The following is a 22,636-nucleotide window of genomic DNA, read 5'->3' on the forward strand; positions in this document are numbered from 1 at the left end:
TGGGTCTCTTAAGTTATTTCCCTTAGCTCACTTAAAAAAAATATTCTTGGTCCGTATATTTGTTACAAGGGCTAACAAAAGATGAACTGCAAAGTAGCAATGGAGGGGTGGGTTATATTTCAGTAAAAAAAGAAAAGCAATAAAGAAAAATTAAAATAAACCCACAAATAAATTTAAAAGTCAAAATATATATCGCATTATAGAATCGGTTCTTTTATTTGCCACAAGGACAATGAGGTGAGGGGACATTAAACCAAAAAGGGTGAAGTGAGGAAATGATGGGTACATCTTTTTTAAAGAAAAGGAAAGAAAGAGAAACAAGAAAACCAGATGGGAATAAAATGAAATTAAAAAATATATAATATATATGAAAATATAATAAAATAAATAGCTTTTATTATTTGACACAAGGGTAAAAGAAAAAGGATGAGATGCATAACCATGAGTGAGGAACGAGGGGAAAAAGCAGAAATCGAAAAACGAACGAAACGAAACTATAAATGGAAAATAAAACAAAAACAAACACGAATTAAACGAAATGAAATATAAATACATATATATTTTTTTTATTCTATTTAGTTTTTATTATTATTATTATCAAATAATAATTATAATGATGATGATTTTTAAAGCGACTAAAGAAGAAAAATAAATATAAAAATGAGGAGAAGAAGAAAACATTTGTAAGAACTTTTCGTAGTAATCATTTTGAGGAGGAGAGTAGTTTACATGACTTAGTTTCCTACCAAAGATGGCGGCATTGTTGCAGTGTTGTGCGGAATTGGGGTGAGTTTTTTGTCTGTAAACCTCGTTATTATTACTAGTTTCGCTAACTGTTCATCGTTACCGCTTTCTATAGACTGCTACTAAAGATCTTGTCTAAATTTCGTCTACGTAGGTTCTCTCTACCATCAATTGTTTTAGTAATTTAATCAATGAGGAGGAGAGAAGAAAAGTAACATAGATGTATGTGTATGTATATTTGGCATTCGACCACATCGCTTCTTGTATATATCTTCATCTCTATACAACTATCAACTAACACACACACACACACACAGCTACTAAATAACGAAGGGAGGGAGCCTTTACGTACGAGGTCGCTCGTCATTCTAGAAAGAAAGAATCACCAAATCTTCCTACAATCCAACACCATGCCGTTTTTTTTTAAAATAAGACAAAAAGATGAAAAAAAGAAAGAACCATGTTTGACAATGTAGCAGTCTCTGATATAGGAAAGACGCGATAGTCACGTCTGGAACGCCTTTAACCATAGCTTTTCTCAAAACAATTGAGAATCGCATATATACAAATATAACATGATCAAACAACGAACACATAGCCATACAAAAAAAAAAATGAGGGGGACGCCATGTGTTTTACTTTTTTCTGTTTTCATCACTCCATGTTATGCATCTGTATATTGAGGTGTATGTATATATATATATATATATATATTTGTGTATATATATATATAGATATATATTTGTGTATGTCTTATGTAGATAGATGTTTGTGTTCATATATATATATATATATATATATAGCCTATGTGTGGGGGAGTATATATGTGTACTTGTATGTATGTGCGTGTATGTACCTATATGTGTGTTGCTGTGTAACCCCAAAGATGAAAAACAGTCCAGCTGTGACCGCCTCATATTTTTAGGGGTATGTATGTATGTATCACTACATTTCCAATGTGTTCTTACCTTGTTTTAAGGTTTGATTTGAGGGAAATACGACTGTTATTGAAAATCGAGAAACCACGAAAAGGCTCTTTTCATGGTTCGATGTGTGTGAGTGTATATATATGCGTTTGTGTAGGAATGTGTGTGTGTATATATATTATATATATATATATATATATATATATATATATATATATATATATATATGTTTGTTTCTCTCTCTATCTAAATCTATTATGTATAAATGAATAAACATGCATGTATATATAAATATTTGTACACGAAAGTATCTGTATATGATTATATATATATGTATTAGTGTATATGTTCTTGTGTTTATTTTAATCATCACTTATAGGCTATTCTGTAACACTATGTTGGTACATAGTGTTTATATATATATATATATATATATAAACACTATGTTGATACATTGTGTTTATATATATATATATGAACACATACAGTGTGGGTTTAAACATGAATGTGCACACATATATAAAATACATATTCAAAACCGTTTTAGATTATTTGTTACGATGATAAAAGGGCTATGATTATGTATATGATGATGAAACCGATTTCAGGTCTGAATTTACCAACGTAACTGATGAAGGTGTTTCCATCATCATTGAAAATGAAGTGTTTTGTTGGTATAGATCGTCGTGCAGAATATTCTATAATTTCTAGACATTATGCAGTGACAGTTTTCCTCTTTATTCCACCACTTAGTGCTTGGGTGTCTTTTAGTGCATGCAGACCATTTTGTTGCAATTTATCCGAACCCGTTCTCCATATGCTTTTGTAGCGATCCTTGATTTGCTAGGGCCAAAAAGGAGAGCGTCTATACGGCAACTCTGCTTACGAGTAATGTTTGATCTCCCTCATATCATAGCCCACCTCCAAGAGCAAGACAAGATTAGGTGGGTGGGTGGGTGGGGAATCATATTGAAAAAGGCATTTCTGGATACACAAAGCGATGGGACAGTCCCATCTGGAATGCCGTTGATCACTTGTCTGCTGAATTAGGGCCGACCTGGTGTTAACAGTAGCAACCACAATTCGTGATTCTCCTCGCCATTTCTTCATAGCAGTCTTGGAATCGGTCATGGACTTGGTCCCTCTTTCTGTGACTGAACTCTCTCTCTCTCTCTCTCTCTCTCTCTCTCTATATATATATATATATATATATAGCACGGTGTATAATTAAATCGGTTGATACATTTTATTTTGGGTGGTGGGTGTAGGCGGTCAGTTTGCCGAACTGTTAGAACGTCGGATAAATACGTTGCGATATTTGTTCCAACTATCTCTTAGCATTTTGGGTTCAAATCTTGCCGAGATCAACTTTGCTTTCCGTTCCTTTGGTGGACAATAAGATAAAGCACCATTCAAATATTGGACTCTGTTCTCGCCTCTCACTCAGAATCAGCTGTTTTGTTGTGCTGTGAGGACATGTTGCGAGGAGGGACTACTCCCTTTCCGCCAAGACAACCTCTTTCATTGACTCGTAGTTGAAGTGCGTAGTCTCGCCGATGCTATGACACATGCACAAAAAAAAAAAAAAAAAAAGTGATTGTCAAAGCGACGAACAAATTCGTTGAAATAGATTGACTTTAAAAAAAATCACATTCAGTTATTTTTTTCCATTTGACTGTTTATAGTTTATTCGCTGATCATGTAGTTAAAATACCCTTATTTGTGGACATTGTTTAATCCTGATCCAGCAATATTTAATCAAAAGAGGACCTGTGGTGACCATCCTGGTTTCTTTTTCTGTCTTTGTTCAATGTACTTACGATTACAACCAATCTCCTCCCACTTTTTTTAAAACACAGTGTGGTGAGATTTGATCATTGTAAATATATATTGAAATCTGCTTGATTCGGTTGTTCAAATCCAGATAACTTTTGATCTAATAGCCGTATGACCAGAGGGCGTTCCATTAGTGGTCGTGCCACCTAGGGCAGTGATTCTCCAAGCTCTTCTGTTATTCCGCCCCACCTCCTTGATTTAATGTCATTTTCCATTTACCACCCCCTTATTCCCATGCAAATATGTAAACTCATGTGTGTCCTTAACAAGCATATAACTATTTCTCACGCTTTCGTTGTATTGCCGTTACGTAGCATCCGCGACCCTTCTCGTACACCCTCTGCGGTAACATTATATATATATATATATATATAATATTATGTACATATGTCACATCGTTTTCCTCCCCTTATTTGCAAACGTGTGACCTCTCTCCCTTTCAGGAAAAAAGATGTAAAAGCAAACTTCGCAAGTTATGCAATGACATCTGATCTGTTATGTTCACCTCTTGTGAGAATAAATGTGTCCCTGTGTGAGAATCACTGACGAGGTTCGTGTTGTCGACGGTTATCCCCTCTCACATGCAAAATCTTCATAGTTTGACTGTTAAAAATGTTCTTTGCGCTCACAAAGATAGTAGGGTGTGATTTAAGGGAGATTAGGGTTGCATTTTGCAGCAAATCACGCTGCCACGTGTAGGCTCTCTTGTGTTTGTGCATTTTGACTTTAGCTCTGATTCAGCAGGCATTTTAACCAAAGACGTTACAGTCGTAATTAATTCATCTGTTTTCAAAATAGCTATAGAACATTATCCGGTGTTTTTCACCCACTTTATTAAAGCAGGACTTTGATTGAAATTTAACTGCGGTTTCTAACTGGTTCGACCGATCGCTTAAAATCTACCTCGTTCGCTTGTAACAGATACTATTTCTTCAAGAATGTGACATTAGCGAATTTAAAGACTCCCATTACGTGACAGTGCTGCTGCTCTTCTACCACTGCTACTACTAGTAATAATAATAATGATAACGGTTTATTGGTTTGGCATACAGCCACACGTCTGTAGAGGTGATGGGTATGTTTTACATATTGAATTAACCAAGCTACTTGGCTCATTGTGTATTTCTGTACTTATTTTTTTAATTCCAATCTTCGAAAGATGAAAGGCGGTTAACTCTTTCGGGAGTCTCTGAGGGCTCTTGGTTCGACCGCCTGTTCTTACTCTTCTTTCACCACCAATTTCTTGATCCATTCTTACCATCCTGTCGATCTGTTATTGTCTTTTGTTGTTCTAATCCCTTGTCCGCTTTGATTGTGCAGGCCTGTAATCAAAGATATCCCTGCCACCCTCACGGACTAAAATTATATCACATGTCCTTCTCATACTTAAGACATTAGGATGTAATTTGAGGGAGATTTGCCTGCTATTTCTTGCTGGTCGAGCGACGACTTAAAGGTTTGGTCGTTTTCTTCCTCGCCGTCATGTTAGCGTCATCATTATCACAACTCGCGTTCTTTATGAATTGCTATTAAAGGGATTAGAATGTTAAAGATTTTTTTGTTTTAACTCTCACCAATCTTTTTATTCTAAACGTTTGTTTGTTTTATTACAAATTGTTCGATTTTATTGTTGGCACAACGTAGAATAAAAAAGCATCAACAAAGAATTCTGTAATCTTTTGTTGATTTTAATTTCAGGCCTTCAAATCCATCTTCAGATACACGATAAATAGGTAAGATAGGTAGTGAAAGTTAATTTCAAATGAAGAAAAATGCAATAAAAAGTGTTCTTGTGTAATTTTAAGCAGTTAAAAAAACAAAACAAAAGAAAAAAAAAACGTCGTTGTGGAAGGAAAATCAAGTCCCGAAAGTATCTCTACCGATATTGGTTTGCCTTTTATCCACTTGAGGTCGAGAAAATGATTAGCAGTCAAATTCTGGAGTCTGAGAGTCAACATAATTGATAATACTTTTAGCCTTGTGCCAGTCTAAGAAATTAGTTATTCTTAATTGAACACTATTTTTTTTTTGAATATTGTGTAAAAATCAAAAGTTAAAACATGTAGCTGGGTTCGTAGATATCTGCTTTGAGACGGTGAATTTTAACTTACAGGTAAAGAAATATACATTAAAAACGTTTCATAAGATTTAAGTGGATAAGTAAAAGAAAAAAAAATTGTTCGTAAGTTTTTACTTCGTTGATATTATTAAATTGTAATTAATTATTTGTAGTTAAACTCCATATTTTGTTGAAAACTGAATAAAATGAACGAAATCTAACAGAGGACAATGCAAAAAATTCAGTAAACAAGACAACCGAACAAGTAACGCTGGTAAAACATTTTGAAGAAATGTAGTTTGTTGGAGAGGTTGTGTATATTTTGTTGACGGTGAATTATGTGTGTGTGTGTATGCATACACATACATACATAGGAACCATGCTTGTATGTACTTTAATGAGTGTCTAGTTATTATGTTTAAGCTGTGTTGTGCTGTATGTATTTGTAAGCTGTTTGTAAGTGTGTGTATCTGTTTACTGTGTGTTAGTGTGTTTTCTGCCTTGAAACAGCATTCTTTTGGCTGTTGCCAGACTTTCTTTTGGTGCTATAGCTAACCCAAAGTTTGGATTGTAAAAGGTAGTAGACAACAATGAAGAATGCTTAGAGGAGCTGTTTGATTTTCTGCGAGACTTATGAAATAAACTCTCTCTTTCTCTCTCTCTCTCTCAAGACGAGACAAGCTAAAATTCTGATGAAACCAAATCCAAGGAACGAACTTGTCTTTCTGTTCTGGAATTATTTCAACATACTTTCTATACTTTTGTTGTTCACCTTACACTCCTCTCGTTTAAACAATTTTTTTTCTTTCTTTTTTTTTTGTTTTTGCTTTTAGAAAAAAATGAACAGTTCATGGATTTTATATATTCTTTGAAGTGTAGTGTTTAATTTTTTTTTCTTTACTACACACACACATACACACACACACACTTAAGCACATTTTTATTTGCTTCGATGTTTCTATCGCATTCTTTAACTTCTTTTGCTATTCCACTCTCATACCTCTCCCTAATGGAAGTTTATTTGTGAAAATTCTTTAGAATTTTCGAAACATGCCTGGATGCAGTATTCTGGAAAACCATTTGATATTACTGAGGGTAAATTTTTATTTGTTGTTGTTGCTTCAGTTTATATTGTGTGTGTGTGTGTGTGTTGAGGAATGTCGTGTTGGTAATAATATAGCAGTGAAGAATGGTAGTGAGGGAGGGATATAAGTGTTTAGACGCTAACTGCTGCTATCGGGTTTTCGTATAAAAATATATTGTTTTATTTTTTCAGGAGAAATGATGGTGATGTTGTTTAGTCCCAGGTCACACCTGATCGAGCAGGTGTTTCAGCCGTTTATAAAACCATCATTGTTCAGTGTGTGCTTTGTTTGAACTCGTAGCGTGTGATGGATGGGAAATTTGGCTGCTATTTCTAGCAGGTCGATGCTCTCATTGGCTTGTTGAGTGATGATGATTTTTGCATTCGTTTCGTGTAATTTGCTTTTCGTTAATAGTTTTTGGCAAAGCTTCATGTTTTTTCTGTTCATTTGTGATAAACCATTTATATTACTGGTATTCCACAGGACACGAGTATGTAAACGAGATGCATAAAAAAAACAAATCAAAAACTTATCTGAATTCTTTAAATATTTTACACATTTTCGCCATCTTATATATATATATATATATATATATATATATATATACACACACACACACTGTTACAGCTAGAAACACTTAAACTAGCTCATTGTTGGTGTTGACATGCTTATACTTAGTATTGGGTTCAGAGTTCAAGAAAGGCCATCAAAAATTGCTCTATTAATATTATTATTGTATTATTTCAAACTGTTTCTCTGTTTATTGGAACCACACCAACGTCATTGTGTGTGTGTGCTTTATGTTCAGTCGTCGTTAGTGTTTTATACTATAATTAATTTAATTATTAAGTGATCAGTAAAACCACGTATTCTTTTGTTTTCGTTCACAAACATTTACCAAATCTGGGACAAATCAAAACGCATCAAGTATATCGAAAAGGCTATCTCGAAATTTCTTTTCTCCTCCTCCCCATCTTCTTTTCAAACTTCATAAGTTTGCGAAGAATAAGTAAACAGTCGTCTCTTTTCGATGGCAGTACATTTTATTAAATGGAAAAGGGGAAACTAGCTATTTCCGCTGAAAGATTTAATTTACGAAGAACGAAGATTTTGATTTAATCTAGTACTAAAAAAAAAAAAAGAGTCTTCCATTTACCGTTTCGTAACTTCAACTTAAGGTCTACCATTACCTATTGTAGCATTTTAGAGATGAGGTGTGATGGTGGCGGGGCATCTCTATTGCGTCGTTATACAAACATTGAAGTTTGTTCCTTTGTGTTATTGATTACTGTGACACGTAAGCGCAGTATAGCCGAACGGTTAACAAGTTCGCTTCACAGCAAGTCTCGGGTTCGATCTCACTGCGTTGCATCTTGGGCATAATTTTCTATAATCTCGTTGATCGATACCTTGTGAGGTAAACTGGGTAGACGGAAACAGTACAGAAGCCTGTCGGGTAATTCACAAAAAAAGTACATAATTCTCAGACACAATCAGCGTGACAATGTGACAAGTAACTTTGAAGGTGTCTGAAAATGCTCGACCACAAAGTTGTTAATTCAGGAGCAGGTAATTCAGTTGATCGAACAACTGGATCTTCATTTGTAACGACAGATCCTCCATCACCACGTTGACACATTGCCCCTCTCCCATCCTCTTTTTGTTTAAAAATTATTACAACCGATCAAACGAGCGTCCAGTACATGTCTGATACTTATTTATCGATCCTGGAGGGATAAATGGCAAAGTCAATTCTGTCGGAGTTTGAACTTACTACTTTGAAAGTTGTAGCTAAACACCATTTATTTCAATACTGCTTTCTTTTATGTTTCTGATGATCTTTTCTTTTTTTTTTCCTGAGGTCTTTTCAAAAGTGACAAGTTATAATTTTCAACAAGGAATGTCAACATCATCATCAGTTTGCTCAAGCATTAATGATGTTGAATATCAGTATTCATGCACATTTGTGCATATATGCACACGTGTGTATATGTACACATATACAGTCTTCCTACCTTAATAACAGATACTATGTAGCATAATTTAAAAATGGAATTTATTTCAGTATAGTCTGAGAGTGAATGAAATCAATGGTTTTGGTTTGCATTAAGCTAAACTTCTCATTGAGATTGTTAAATTTGGTAGAGCATCAGATAGAAGGCATTGTGATATTTACTTATGTCCCTAATATTTAGTTCAAATCTTGTCATGGTTGACTTTGCCTTTCATTTTTCTAGTACTAGTAAAGTATTAGTCAAGTGCCGAGGTTAATATAATGAGCTATATACCTTCTCTTTAAAACTGATGGTTTTGGACCCTGTGCTTAGAAATTATGAGTAAAGTTCTTGACAATAGTTTGTATATATGCATATATGTTAGTATAATAATGTCTTGGAATATCAGTAAATCTTGTGTATGTTTTACAATTTTGTGTCTACGTATGTTATGTTTTATATAGACAAAAAGAGGGTGGAGTCATTGACACTGACAATGCATTGCTATAGATGATTAGTAGATCTGTAAGTTGATACAGTCAGCTTTCTGTGTCTAGTGGTAATAAAAAAAAGAAAAAACCCCTCATCAATTTACCAGATTTTCTTTTGATAGCCACAAATTCAAGAGATGTTTTTCTTTCAGCTAATCATACTTACAGTGCTTGCTGCTCTCATTTCACCTTTACTGTATGTAAGCAGTTTGAGTGTCTCTCTGACCACCCAATATATGCTCCACTGAAGATATGACTCTAAGAACAAAATATGTTTATTGACTAGAGTAAGTGCCCAGCAATAGCTGCATTCTTTAGTTGAATACACCTGAAGTGGCTGATCACAGATTGGTCAGAAATAGACATGTGATGTGCAGAAGCTATCAAGCCATAATGAGCATTTTTTGTTCAAAACTTGACACATTTCTCAAAGTTTACTTTCTTGGTTAAAAATAATCATGTGACATGCAAATCGATCAGGCTTTGGGATTCATTCTTTTTGTGTTCTGGAAAAGGACACCAAAATAATGCATAATGTATGTGTGTGTATATATGTGTATGTCTATATCATCATCATTTAAAGTCCACTTTTCCATGCTTACATGGATCATATGGAATTTGTTGAGGCAGATTTTCTATGGCTGTATGCACTTCCGGTTGCCAACATACACATGGTTTCAAGCAAGGCAATGTTTTTTGCATAGCTTGACGTTTTTCACAGAAGGCTGGAAATTAGCAACCTTGCTTGTGTGATGATGATGCCTATTTATGACCGTCATGTGATGCCTAGACACACAGTGTGTGTGTGTGTGTGTGTGTGTGTGCATATATATATATATATATATATATATATATATAAAATGATATATATCATCATCGTTTAATGTCTGCCTTCCATGCTAGCATGGGTGGAACTATATATATATATATATATATATATATATATATATATATATATATATATATATATATATATACATATATATACACACACACACACATACACACTAGCTGAGTTGCCTGTTCTTGCTAGGCAATTTTCAGAGTAGAATGCCTTTTTTTAATATTCCATGTCTGACCAATGGCTAGGGCTCTTGATCAGGAGAGATTTGTGCAATTTTTTGCAAAAAATTTCGTTGAGGATTTTTACCTTTGTAAATTATTTATGTGCTTGTTTGGCTGTTTCACATTACTTTATTAATTAAAACATCAAAACTTCCTACAACTTTTGTCTTTGTAATGTTTTTTGCTTTCATTTTATGATAGACAGCTATTATGCAGAAACTGTCAGCTTCCACTTCCTGTTTTTTGATTAGGTAAAAATGATCAAACTTTAAACCTTTGTATCATTTTTAAAAGATTTTCCTGGAGGAAATAAATAACAAAATTGGATTTAGCATGAAAAATTACATCAATATACCAAATTTGAAAATTTTCACTTTATTTTAAGACTTCAAAATCTGTGCCAGCAACAGGAAAGGTAGATAGACAGTTGTAAGACATGACACACTAATACACACACATGCTCAGGTAATCATGAGTTTAAAATGGTGTCTTCAATATTGGTGATATAGAAGTTGAGTTATTTGTTTTAGCAAATGAATTATACTTTTTGTTATCTAGTAGTCTCTAAAGAAATTAGAAGATGAGTAGCTTGTGAGAGCTGTACACGCCATGTACAGTGGTGCTGTCAGTAGGGTGAGAGTCAGCAATAAATACAGTAATAAATTTAGTGTACAAATAGGGATTCACCGAAGCTCAGTCCACTCCTATTCACCATAGTCCACCAGGCCATAACAGGGGAATTTAAAACTGGCTTCCTGTGGGAATTGCTATATGAGAGAGTACTGAAAGGTTCCTGGCTTGGGTAAAAGAAAATACAGGAGGATCAGCTAAGTATGATTTTATTGAACATATTCCCCTCTCAGATTCACACACTTATTGCAGTGGTCCTTCAGTTTTTCTAAGCCTTGTAAAAGAACTTAGAAAATTGGACCTCCAACCAGGCCTTTCATAATACCCTTTAAAGCCAGGAACTTTACAACACCCCCTTGTATGCTGATGACCTTGCTCTTATTGCAGAATCTGTTTCTGAATTGGAGAAGAAATTTCTGGTAGGGAAGCAAAACCTGAAATCAAAGTGCCTCAAAGTTAACCTGGCAAAGACCAAAGTTAGTAAGGAAGTGTATAAGACTCTCTTTCCATCAAGTAAATGGCCCTGCTCAATATGTAGGAAAGGAGTTTAACCCTTTCATTAGCAGCCTGGCTGAAACTGGCTCTGGCTCTGAGTACAAATGTCTTGTTTTCATAAGTTTTGAATTAAAATCTTCCACCAAACCTTAGTCACAATTTATGTTCCTAACACTAGCTGAATGATAACTAAGTTATTTTACTAAATTCTTTGTTATATTGAAAGTAATTGAGAGAAACACAGAACATCTCGAAATAAATACAGTAACGAAAGGGTTAAAGAAATTCCATTCATTGCAGTCAGTGCAAGCTATGGACACATAAGAAGTGCAGTAGAATCACAGGTAGATTGACAGAGGAAGTCCTCTTAGCAGGAACCATAAGCATTAAGGACACACTAAAATTAGACTCTCTCAAATACCTAGGAGGCTCTGTTGAGGTTGTGGATAGTTTCTATTACTTAGGTGATCAAATTAGCAATGGTGAAGGATGTTCTGAAGTATTGTTTCTAGAATAAGAGTAGGATGGAGGAAGTTCAGAAAGCTGTTACCTCTGTTGGCAACAAAAAGATTCTTTCTCAGCATGAAAGGCAGATTGTATGATGTTTGTGTATGAATGGCTATGCTCCATGGTAGTGAGACATGGGCTCTAAGTGCAGAAGACATGCATAGACTAGTATGCTTCGATGGATATGCAATGTCAGGGTGTATGTATAACAAAATGCAAATGTGCTGAGACAAAAATTGAGCATAAGAGGAATCAAATGCAGCATGCAAGAGGGAAGACTATGTTGGTTTGGACATGTGATGCATATAAATGAAAACAGCTGTATAAAAAAGTGCTGATCACTCAAAGTGGCCAGTACCTGTAGAAGATGGAGATCCAGTGAGGACTGATCTCAGGATGTTGGACTTCACGGAAGAGATGATGATGGACTGAGATGTCTGGTGAACATACAAGTTAGATTCTCACCAAGAAACAGAACAGAATGGCTATTACCAAAACCTCTTCTAGTGAAAAAAGCACTATGTAACATAGGTTAGTGGATAGTGACTTCAGTGTTGGAGCTAGGTGGACACAGAAATAAAATCTATGATGCTTGATATAACAGATTTTTCACAGCAAGTTCAAGTAAATGGGACCAGTTACAATACCATAAAAAAAAAACAAAACAATGGTTCAATTAATCCTATTGCTGATAAGCTGCATTGTACTGTAACTCTTGGTAAATCATCATGTTTCCATAATATGTGGATTCTCAAATGTGGCGGTTAATCAAGCCATTTAGTTTAAATGTAGCCTTATCACCCCAAACTATCTTCCTTTGAAAGTATGCATCTACAACACACCTTGCCAAATGCCACTCCTAAAACTCCACTTTGGACTGGATCATTGACTTGGAGAGCATGGATTATTCTTGGAATGCAACTTTTCCTCTGACGTCACTTCAAAGTTCTATGGATGCTTCATTTTGAAATACCAACCTCATGACTTACTGCACAAATTTTCTTGAACTCAGACAATATATTTCTAGACCCTTTTCTTGCTTTGTGAGACTTATTGATGTCCGCAGTCTTCTGGAACAGTTCTGTCTGTTTCAAACTTTATCTCTATTACAAGTGATAAGTTGTGTAGATGGATCTGTTTGAAACCCCCTCCTAAGTCCTTAAACTTCAACTGTGTTTTCAAACTTCTAGTAGTCTAGTTTCTTTTGTTTTTTTTCTAATGGGTTATATCTAAAAAGAAATGTCAATTGAGTTATCAGCTGTTAAAGTGTGTATACATTTTCTTGGTAACACCCTTTATATATGTATTTGGGCTTTTTTCAGTTTCAGTCAACCAAATTTCACTCGTGAGTTATTGGTCAGTCCCACAGCTATACTAGAAGGTGAGTGTTTATGCACTCTTGAACCTCAGATCACATTCTGAAGTGAAATTCTTTGACATATAACCATCCCTTTGCCTATATGTATATACATTTATGTATGTATAGACGTATGTTTATATATGTGGGGCCTGGTGCAGCCTCCTGGCTTCCCAGACCCCAGTCGAACCGTCCAACCCATGCCAGCATGGAAAATGGATGTTAAACGATGATGATGATTTATATTCATACATGTATGTGTGTTTTTGTTATGTGTTTGTGTGTATATATATTTGTATATATATATGTATGTATATAGACAAAGGCATGGCTATGTGGTAAGAAGCTTGCTTCCTAACCACATGGTTCCGGGTTCAGTCTCACTGTGTGGCACTTTGGACAAGTGTCTTGTACTATAACCTTGGGGTAACCAAAGCCTTGTGAATAGATTTGGTAAACGGAAACTGTCGTATATATATATATATATATATATATATATATATAGACACACACACGTGTCTGTATATCTTTGTGTTTGTGCTCCCATCACTGCTTGACAACCAGTGTTGTGTTTTTGTTCCAGTTCAGCAAAAGAGACCAATAGAATAAGTACTAGGCTTAAGAAATAAGTCCTGGAGTGATTTGTTTGGCTAAAACCTTTGAAGGCGGTGCTCCAGCATGGCCACAGTCAGATTACTAAAACAAAAGAATAAAAAAAATATCCATAAACGCACTCTCACATGCACATGTGTGTGTGTTCTAAATATAATTTGTTACGTATTAAGTGGTCAACATATGGAATTTCTGTAAAGATTTCTGTGAAGAGGTATATTGCCACCTACACACTTTTACATTATATTTTCAACAGCAATTTTTACTGTGACTTACTGAACTGTTACAACCCAAGAGGAAGTTTTATTTAACATTTGAGTATTTCTAGTGACTACCAAAAATATCCATAGCACATACTCTCTGCTACTAAGTGGAGCCAGGTTTCTTTTCTATACTTCAGAATGTTGGAATTAACATTTCCTCTTTTTAACAAAAATTCAGAACATCTTTATGATGCTAAAATTCAAAGACTCTGTCTAATTGTCTTTAGATTTTCTACAAAACCATATTTTGTGGTGATAAAGTTTCGACTAATCTACTCTTACACACTGAAAAAGTTTTAGAAGTTCTGAGACTTGGAACTTCCAAAACAAGAAACTTTTTCCCTTTTTATATTAACATATTACAGAAAATTTTCTTCATTCCTGTGAATAGTAGATGACAAAATAACTCGTACAGAGGCACACACACATACTTAATACAATAGCAAAAGATATACATACATAAGACAGACACACATATCTCATAATAATGTCTATTAAGTCAGGAAACAAAAAATGTAAACTCAATGTTGACAACATAAAATGTGATGCAAGTATTTTCTTGTCTTCACTATTGTTTTAACGACAACTTTTCTATACTGACATGGGTCAGACAGAATTTGTCAAGGTGCATGTTCTATGGCTGGATGCTCATCCTCACCAGTTTCCTACTAAGGTAATATTTCCGCTTGACCAGACCTGTTTTCATGGAAGATTGGAAATGGATACTGCATGTATGATGCTAACACTTGTTTACAACAATCACGTGATGTCAAGACAAGGAGACAGTAACACACATGTGTGTATGTGTGTAATATATATCTATATATGTATGTATATCTCATCATCTTCACCTGCACTTCTAGCAACTGCATCTCCTGCTCTCTCTGTCCTTCTCTATACATCGGTCAATCAGGACGCCACTTGGCTGACCAGTTCGCGGAACACATCCAAGACATCCGACTTGGCAACAACACCCCAGTCTCATGCCATTTCCGCTCTACCGGTCACTCTTTACACCACTTGTCTGCGTTTGGATTGTCCTTGCACAGGGGCCATCCGGATTCCTTCTGGACTCTCGTCTTCGCTGTGAGCAGGGATTAATCTTCTCTCTTCGCTCCTTTGTGCCACATGGGCTCAATTTTCCTCCCCTCTTCATCTAACCCTCCTCTCTCACCTACTTCCTCGCACCACACCACATCACACCACCCCGCACACACTAGCATTGACCACTTCCCAGCACCCACACCAGCGCACACACTAGCACCTACACCATCATCCACACATCTACACATGCACACACGCACATGTCAATGTCACCAGCCCCCTTCCTCACGCACATACATGCTCTCACATATGCACGCACACCTTCGTTTTGGGATCACCACTACTTTATTATCTCCCCTTCTTCCTAGCTCTCCTGTGTGACCCCTCTGTCCAGCATTCGCCATGATAGATCGCTAGCCACTAAACCTTTTTCTATTTTCTCTCCCTGTTTATTTCTGTGTTCCTTTCTGTCGAAGAGCATAGGCTTGAAACGTAAAAGACTTTCTCACTTCCCAAGCGTTAAACTAATACATCTGTTTGTTATTCACACACCTGTCTTCGTCTTTTGTTTTTTTGTAAATTCTCACTATATCTCATCATTTAATGTCCAATTTCTATGCTAGCATGGGTTGGACAGTTTGACAGGAGCTGGTAAACCAGAAGATTGCACTAGGCTTCACTGTCTGTTTTCTTCTAATGTCAACTACACACATATACGTATGTACATACATACATACATATACACACACAAAAGTCTTCTTTCAGTTTCTGTCTACCAAAACCACTGAAAAGGCTTCGGTCATCTTCTTGTTGTTGAGAACACTTGGCCATGTTGTCATCTAGTGACATTGAACCTAGAACCATGTAATTGGGAAGTAAGCTGCTTACCATACAACACCTGCACCTAACTAAATTTTTATTAGGTTAAGTTTCAAAGTCACAATAAATTTTTTTTTTTTTTGCATAAATCCCATATTTTTCTATCTATCTATCCATCCATATATGTTTGTATGTGATTGTATGTATATATGTATACATAAATGTGTGTAAGTTTGAGGGGGACTTTTTTAATGGGTAATAAACTCACAAAGCTAACATCTCACTTTAAGTCAACTTGATAAATGATCTTTTGTAAGGTAGTACCATTCATTTAGCTTACTCTTTGTTCTGATCTGTTACCTAGTTCCCTTCATTACATGTAATTACATTTTGTCTTGGAACACCCACTTTCTGCTATCATTTCTCTGAATTTTATAGTTAATAGCCTAAAGATTTGATTGACTGATCATGAACTATCCCACTTTAATAGGTATTGTTAGTTGATTTTATATACTGTTTTGAACTCAAAGATAGGTATTGCCAATTGATTTTTATATGCTGTTTTGGACTCAATATAATGGCATATCAGTTTCTACTCACTTGAACTAAGGTATAACCTGAGGATTTGAGAGTTTATATGTAACGTATTGCATAACCATATTGGTATTTCATGTATATATATAAATTTTTTTGTATGATGTTTACATCACAAAGTCTCTGAATTGTAGTTAGGTCAGGTATGTGCTGTTGCAGTGCATTTCTGCATCCGTTGTTTGTTGGTATTTGCTTGGGTCATCCTGGACAACTCTCGGATCAGTGTCTCCCAGTCAGTCCCCATCTCTGTTAAATACTTCTTCATACACCGTGATCATGTGGCATGTGACTGACCAACGCATTCTGTCACCCCGGTCATCTTCAGAAAAGAAGACACTATATGCAGGATCCAAGTTGGAAAATTGAGCAACAGTCTGAGCTGATGCTCCAGAATCCTACAAGTAACAGGACACATTCCAAATTCTGAGTGTTGTTGGTGGCTGTATATGAAATCCAAACAATGATAATCCGTAATCCTGCAAAGTGTCCTGGTATGAAAGGAGTTAAGGCAGCTCCCAAGGGCCCTGGACAGTACCCAAGACTCACCAACTATTGAGCAAAACAAAGATCAGAGACATCATCATCATCGTTTAACGTCCGCTTTCCATGCTAGCATGGGTTGGACGATTTGACTGAGGACTGGTGAAACCGGATGGCAACACCAGGCTCCAGTCTGATTTGGCAGAGTTTCTACAGCTGGATGCCCTTCCTAACGCCAACCACTCAGAGAGTGTAGTGGGTGCTTTTACGTGTCACCCGCACGAAAACGGCCACGCTCGAAATGGTGTCTTTTATGTGCCACCCGCACAAGCCAGTCCAGGGGCACTGGCAACGATCTCGCTCGAAAATCCTACAGGAGCCAGTCAGGCGGTACTGGCAACGGCCACGCTCAAAATGGTGCATCTCATGTGCCACCCGCACAAGAACCAGTCCAGGGGCACTGGCAACGATCTTACTTGGCTTGTCGGGTCTTCTCACGCACAGCCCATTTCCAAAGGTCTCGGTCCGTAGTCATCGCCTCGGTGAGGCCCAATGTACGAAGGTCTTGCCTCACCACCTCAGCCCAGGTCTTCCTGGGCCTACCTCTTCCACGGGTTCCCTCAACTGTTAGGGTGTGGCACTTTTTCACGCAGCTATCCTCCTCCATTCTCACCACATGTCCATACCAGCGCAATCGTCTCTCTTTCACGCCACAACTGATGCTTCTAATGTTCAGCTTTTCTCTCAAGATACTTACACTCTGACATACTCACACATATAACTACTTTAGGATCCACTTTTCCATGTTTGCATAGGCTGGATGGAATTTAGTGAGGCTGATTTCCTACAGCCAAATGCTCTTCCTGCTGCTAACCCTCACCAATTTACACACATTTTTGTGCCACTCTGTCTCTTTCCTTTACTTTGCTTCTCTCAATTTCCTTTTTTTCTTTCTGTCTGTCTGTCTCTGTCACCCTCCTCCCACTATCACGTGTCATTCTTTTTCACATTGCCTTTGACTGGACTGGTCATGATTTTCTGACCTCACTTCTCTTAACTTCCTTTCTCTCTCTCTCCTGCTGTCTGTCTTTTTTACTCTCCTCCCACTATCACGTGATCCTTGACAGCATAAGGTGGTGTCATTCTCTTTAGCATTACCTTCGACTGGACTGGTCACGTTTTTCTGAACTCCTCACTCTACCCCTCCCGTGTTTATAGTCCTTTAGGGTTGTTTTCATTTCTCCTTCGAGTTACCCATTTTTGTCTTGTCTTGCAGCCCTAAGGCTTTTTTTGCTGTATATCTATTAATTTCATTTTAATTGTTGATTTTGTGTGGCCCTAAGCCTTTATTCTTTGTATTGTTTTGTTCTTCACCCGGTTACTAACGGTCTTGTATCGAGCCCGTCTTATTATGTTTTGGTCCCTTTCCTGGCAGGTTTCTTGCCAGTGCCTCCAGGATCACTGCCAGAGCAGCGGTCTCACTCCCGTGGCAGTGGCACTTAAAAAGCACCATTTGAGCGCGATTGTTTCCAGCTTCGCTTTACTGGCATTTGTGCCGGTAGCATGTGAACAAAACATTGGACTGACACTTGTGCAGGTGGCACATAAAAAAACACCATTTGAGCGTGGCCATTGCTAGTACCGCTGGACTGGCCCTCATACCGGTGGCACGTAAAAAGTACCCGCTACACTCTCGGAGTGGTTGGTGTTTGGAAGGGCATCCAGCTGTAGAAACTTTGCCAAATCAAATTGGTGTCTGGTGTAGCCATCCACTTCGCCAGTCCCTAGTCAAATCGTCCAACCCATGCTAGCATGGAAAGCGGACGTTAAATGATGATGATATTCCTTTTTTGTGGTAAAAACAAATGTTTCATCATACACTCGGTATCCCATCCATAATATGGTTGCATTAGGTGCTTGACAATTTTTTGTTATGTTTAAGAATAAAAAAGTGAGTTCAGTACACTGGCATATGTATAAGTGTGTGTGGGTATATATAAATAAAATAAAACTAAACAAAACTGTGTTTTATGTTGATCATGCAGGTAGGGGGAATCCAAAACAAAAAAATGGAGTGGGAATGAGTGACGGTCATAGATGCTAAATGCTGTGTGAGAAACTTGCTTTGAAGTCACTGGTATTTTAATCAAAATGAAACTGCAAATGTTATCGTAAATTATATTTTATTAATCATTTACACACACACACACACACAAAATTAAATATTAAACTCTTTTAAAGATATTATTGTTTGCATAACATTAATAAATTATATATACCTTCTTTCTTTTGTCTAAATCTGTTTTTCCATGCTTGCCCTTCCTGATACTAACACTAATTTCATTTTCCAAGTAATGGACAACTTATTTTACATGTCTTCAAAAAGGGGAGTTTATGGACATGGAGTTGTCAACAACAACCAATTTCATCTATCTTTCTCAGAAATGTAAACAAATATACACATGTACAAACACACAAGCATACACTCACACACATGAATACATACATATTGTATACATACATGTACATGCATGATTATATATAAAGCAGAAAAGATAGAGAAGCAAAAGTAAGTACAAGGAGTGTCTTCACATGGAAAGTTGTGTATACAAATGAATGATGTAATCAAATCTTGATTTACACCATTCATTTGTTTGTATACACATCTTCCCGTGTGATTATACTACTGACACTTACTTTTGTCTATGTTTTCTGTTGCTATAGCCACTCAGTGAAGATCATTTTTATAGTAGCTCTTGCCCTGAACTAATGAGTTGGAGTTTAAGTTTCAGATTTATCTGCGCACTGTTTGGTTACTGCCTCTACCATGTTTATTTTAGCATTCTTTAACACATTCTTTGTTATCATCATTTTTCATGCTGGCATTGGTTGGACAGTTTCTCACGATCTGGCAAGCTGCAGGGCCATGTTAAGCTCTAGTGTCACCTTTGGTGTGTTTTCTGTATGCCTTTTCTAATGCCAGCCACTTCACAGTGTGTTCTTGGTGCCTTTTGTTTTTCATTGTTACTGGCACTAGTTAGGATGTTAAGTAACTTACAAGAAAAGAGAAGGAATAAAGAAAAGCTTCTTCAACTATGTGTATGGTGAGGTAGTACTTGAGAGGAGATGGTGGTTTTGTGCCAGGTGTTGAGAAACTGAAGTGTGATACAAGGACAAGTCAGGTGTCTTTCTACACTGCATTATATAAGGTTGATTGGGAGTAGCTGGAATGAAGATAGTGATGGTGAGATGTAAGAACATCTCATGATACAAGAGGGTGGATGTATGGAAGTATATAAAGAATGGATTAGATGGGGTAGAGAGAAAGAATAGTTTCATAAGACTGTAAGGGGAGAGTAATAAATGGTCAGATATGTGAGTGTAGTGAGTGATGAACAGATCAATGGGAAATATCTGTTTGGAATCTGAAGAAAATAGTAGTCCTGTGAAATTGACAATGAAAGGCCCCACCCAGCAACAGAATGAAGTGATGGTAGTGGAGAGAGAGAGAGAGACACACACACACACACACACACACTCTCTCTCTTTCTCTCTCTCTCTTTCTCTCTCTCTCTCTCTCTCTTTCTCTCTTTCTCTCTCTCTCTTACTCTCTCTCTCTTTCTCTCTCTCTCTTACTCTCTCTCTCTTTCTCTCTCTCTCTCTCTCTTACTCTCTCTTTCTGGTTGGCCTTGGGGCTATAGTAAAAGACACTTGCCCAAGGTACCATGCAGTGGCCCTGAATCCATGGCTACATGGTTTGAAAGCTTCTTAACAAAACAACTATGCCTGCACATGCACTCAGTAGCTGAATAGCTAAGTTTACTTAGTCTATTTCACAACCCTGATACCTGGGGTTTGGTCCCATTATATAGTATTTGGATTGATCTATACCTTGTGCGATAAAGACAGTAGACAGAAATTGCATGGAAACCTGTTGGGTAGATTACCTAAGTCAAACTGTACAGTTTTGTTACTGTGTCATGTGGATATTGCCTAAGAATTGCATTATGGGTACATATGTCCATGGAAAGCTTAGCCACTTACTCATAAATTCAGGAACAGGTGTTTCAGTTGATATATATGTATATGAGAGCAGAATAAAATAAAACTGTCAGTTCTCATTTAGCTCTGTCTGTTAGCAGAGATTGGCATATAACAATGGATTAAATTACTCTTTTTTTCTGAAGATCTAGTAATTCAAGCTGATTATGCAAATATCTGTGCAACAATTACTGCACAATGTTCATGAAACACTTGTAAAGATTTTGTAATTTATGATATCATAAGAGTTTAACTAAATTTGTTTTATTTTACTCTCAGATGTTACACTCTTCAAATTATTCAAATATATAAAGTAGCAAAAAGAAATAAAAAACACACAAAAAGATAGAAAACAGGACACATGTTTAATAATTGATTGAAGGTTGGATATACATTGATTTATATGGAATTCTAAGCCTTAGTTAACTGTACTATCTCATTTGAAATAGCACTTTTTCAATATATATAAATGTGTGCTTGTGTGTGTATATAAGTACACATGAAAGAATAATTTCCTTTGATTTTGTAATTGAAAACGAAATATTTTAAAGTATGAACATTAAAACCACATCTTTTAACAAATAGATGAAATGTGCATTGTAGTTGTAGTATGGGGGCATTAATTGTAACAGCATGTTGCATCTACCATTTGTTGGTGGTTTCCTACTCCTTACAGATGATATCTTTGCACCTATCAGGCAACAACCCTCCAACCCATGGGTACTCGTTGCTGGCAAATGTTTTACAAAGTTGAAGTGCAAATTCTACCTCGACCTCTTTTAGTTGCTTCTTATGGCATGCGGAGGAAACATTGGGTCTATTCTTTGACATGCCAGTCCCCACACAGCACTAGAACAATATGAAATGAAGTGTTTTGCTCAAGAATAAAACGTCACCTGGTCCAGATATTGAACCCATGACCTGGCAATTGAGAGTGCAACACTCCAACCACTAGGCCACAAGCCTTCACTAGCCATGCACATTGTATTCATAGAAAATTATTTTGCTTGCACAATTTGTCTAAAAATTGGGTAGTTAATAAATTTTTATCATTTGTAATGTATAAAGTAAAGGTAAATGAAAGAATACCTAAGATATGTAATGCTAATTTTCTTATTTCAGTTACACTGTAATTTCATAGTGGAAACAATTTTGTCTTGGATAAAAATAAAATGAAAACAAAACAAAAATTGGAAACTTAATAGAGAATTTATTATATATTTTTATATTTAGAGAGAGAAGTTAATTTTGGATTGATTACTTTTTGTTTGATTATCATTACCATTTTCTTTCTTTTTCATAGCAGAAACAAAAATCTTAGCTGAGTTAATAACCAAAAATAAATATGAAGCAGAAATTGATATTTTGGTTAGATAAATATTTGATTACAGACTAATCTTCGCTCATATTTCTTGTGTAAAGACTTGAAATTTTAAATACATGCTCTGATACTGTACTGATTAAAAAATTTTGTTTTATGTTACTGTTTAAAATGGGTTTGTAGTCTAGTTTTCTGTTAGCAGTTTAGTTGACTTAGTCTATTGCCAGCTTAGTAATGGTGTTGATAAAGGTTTATTACAAAATGGGTTGAAGG

The 22,636-nt window shown here is 36.2% G+C and overlaps 1 protein-coding gene across 2 annotated transcripts in view; it reads left to right on the forward strand.

The window, feature by feature from the left end:
- The first annotated feature begins 727 nt into the window (after positions 1-727).
- The window catches only part of LOC106878826 (cold shock domain-containing protein E1), a 65,780-nt gene continuing 43,871 nt past the window's right edge, over positions 728-22,636 (forward strand). The window contains exon 1 of one of the 2 annotated variants that reach the window (XM_014928166.3): positions 728-786. The gene's annotated coding sequence lies outside the window, so the exon portion shown is untranslated. Of the gene's footprint in view, positions 787-6,044; positions 6,661-22,636 lie in introns of those variants that run through there. The other variant, XM_089350846.1, reaches the window with a different exon arrangement.

The sequence above is a fragment of the Octopus bimaculoides genome, chromosome 4, assembly GCF_046866305.1.
Source record: "Octopus bimaculoides isolate indiv1 chromosome 4, ASM4686630v1, whole genome shotgun sequence".
In the NCBI taxonomy this organism is placed as follows: domain Eukaryota; kingdom Metazoa; phylum Mollusca; class Cephalopoda; order Octopoda; family Octopodidae; genus Octopus; species Octopus bimaculoides.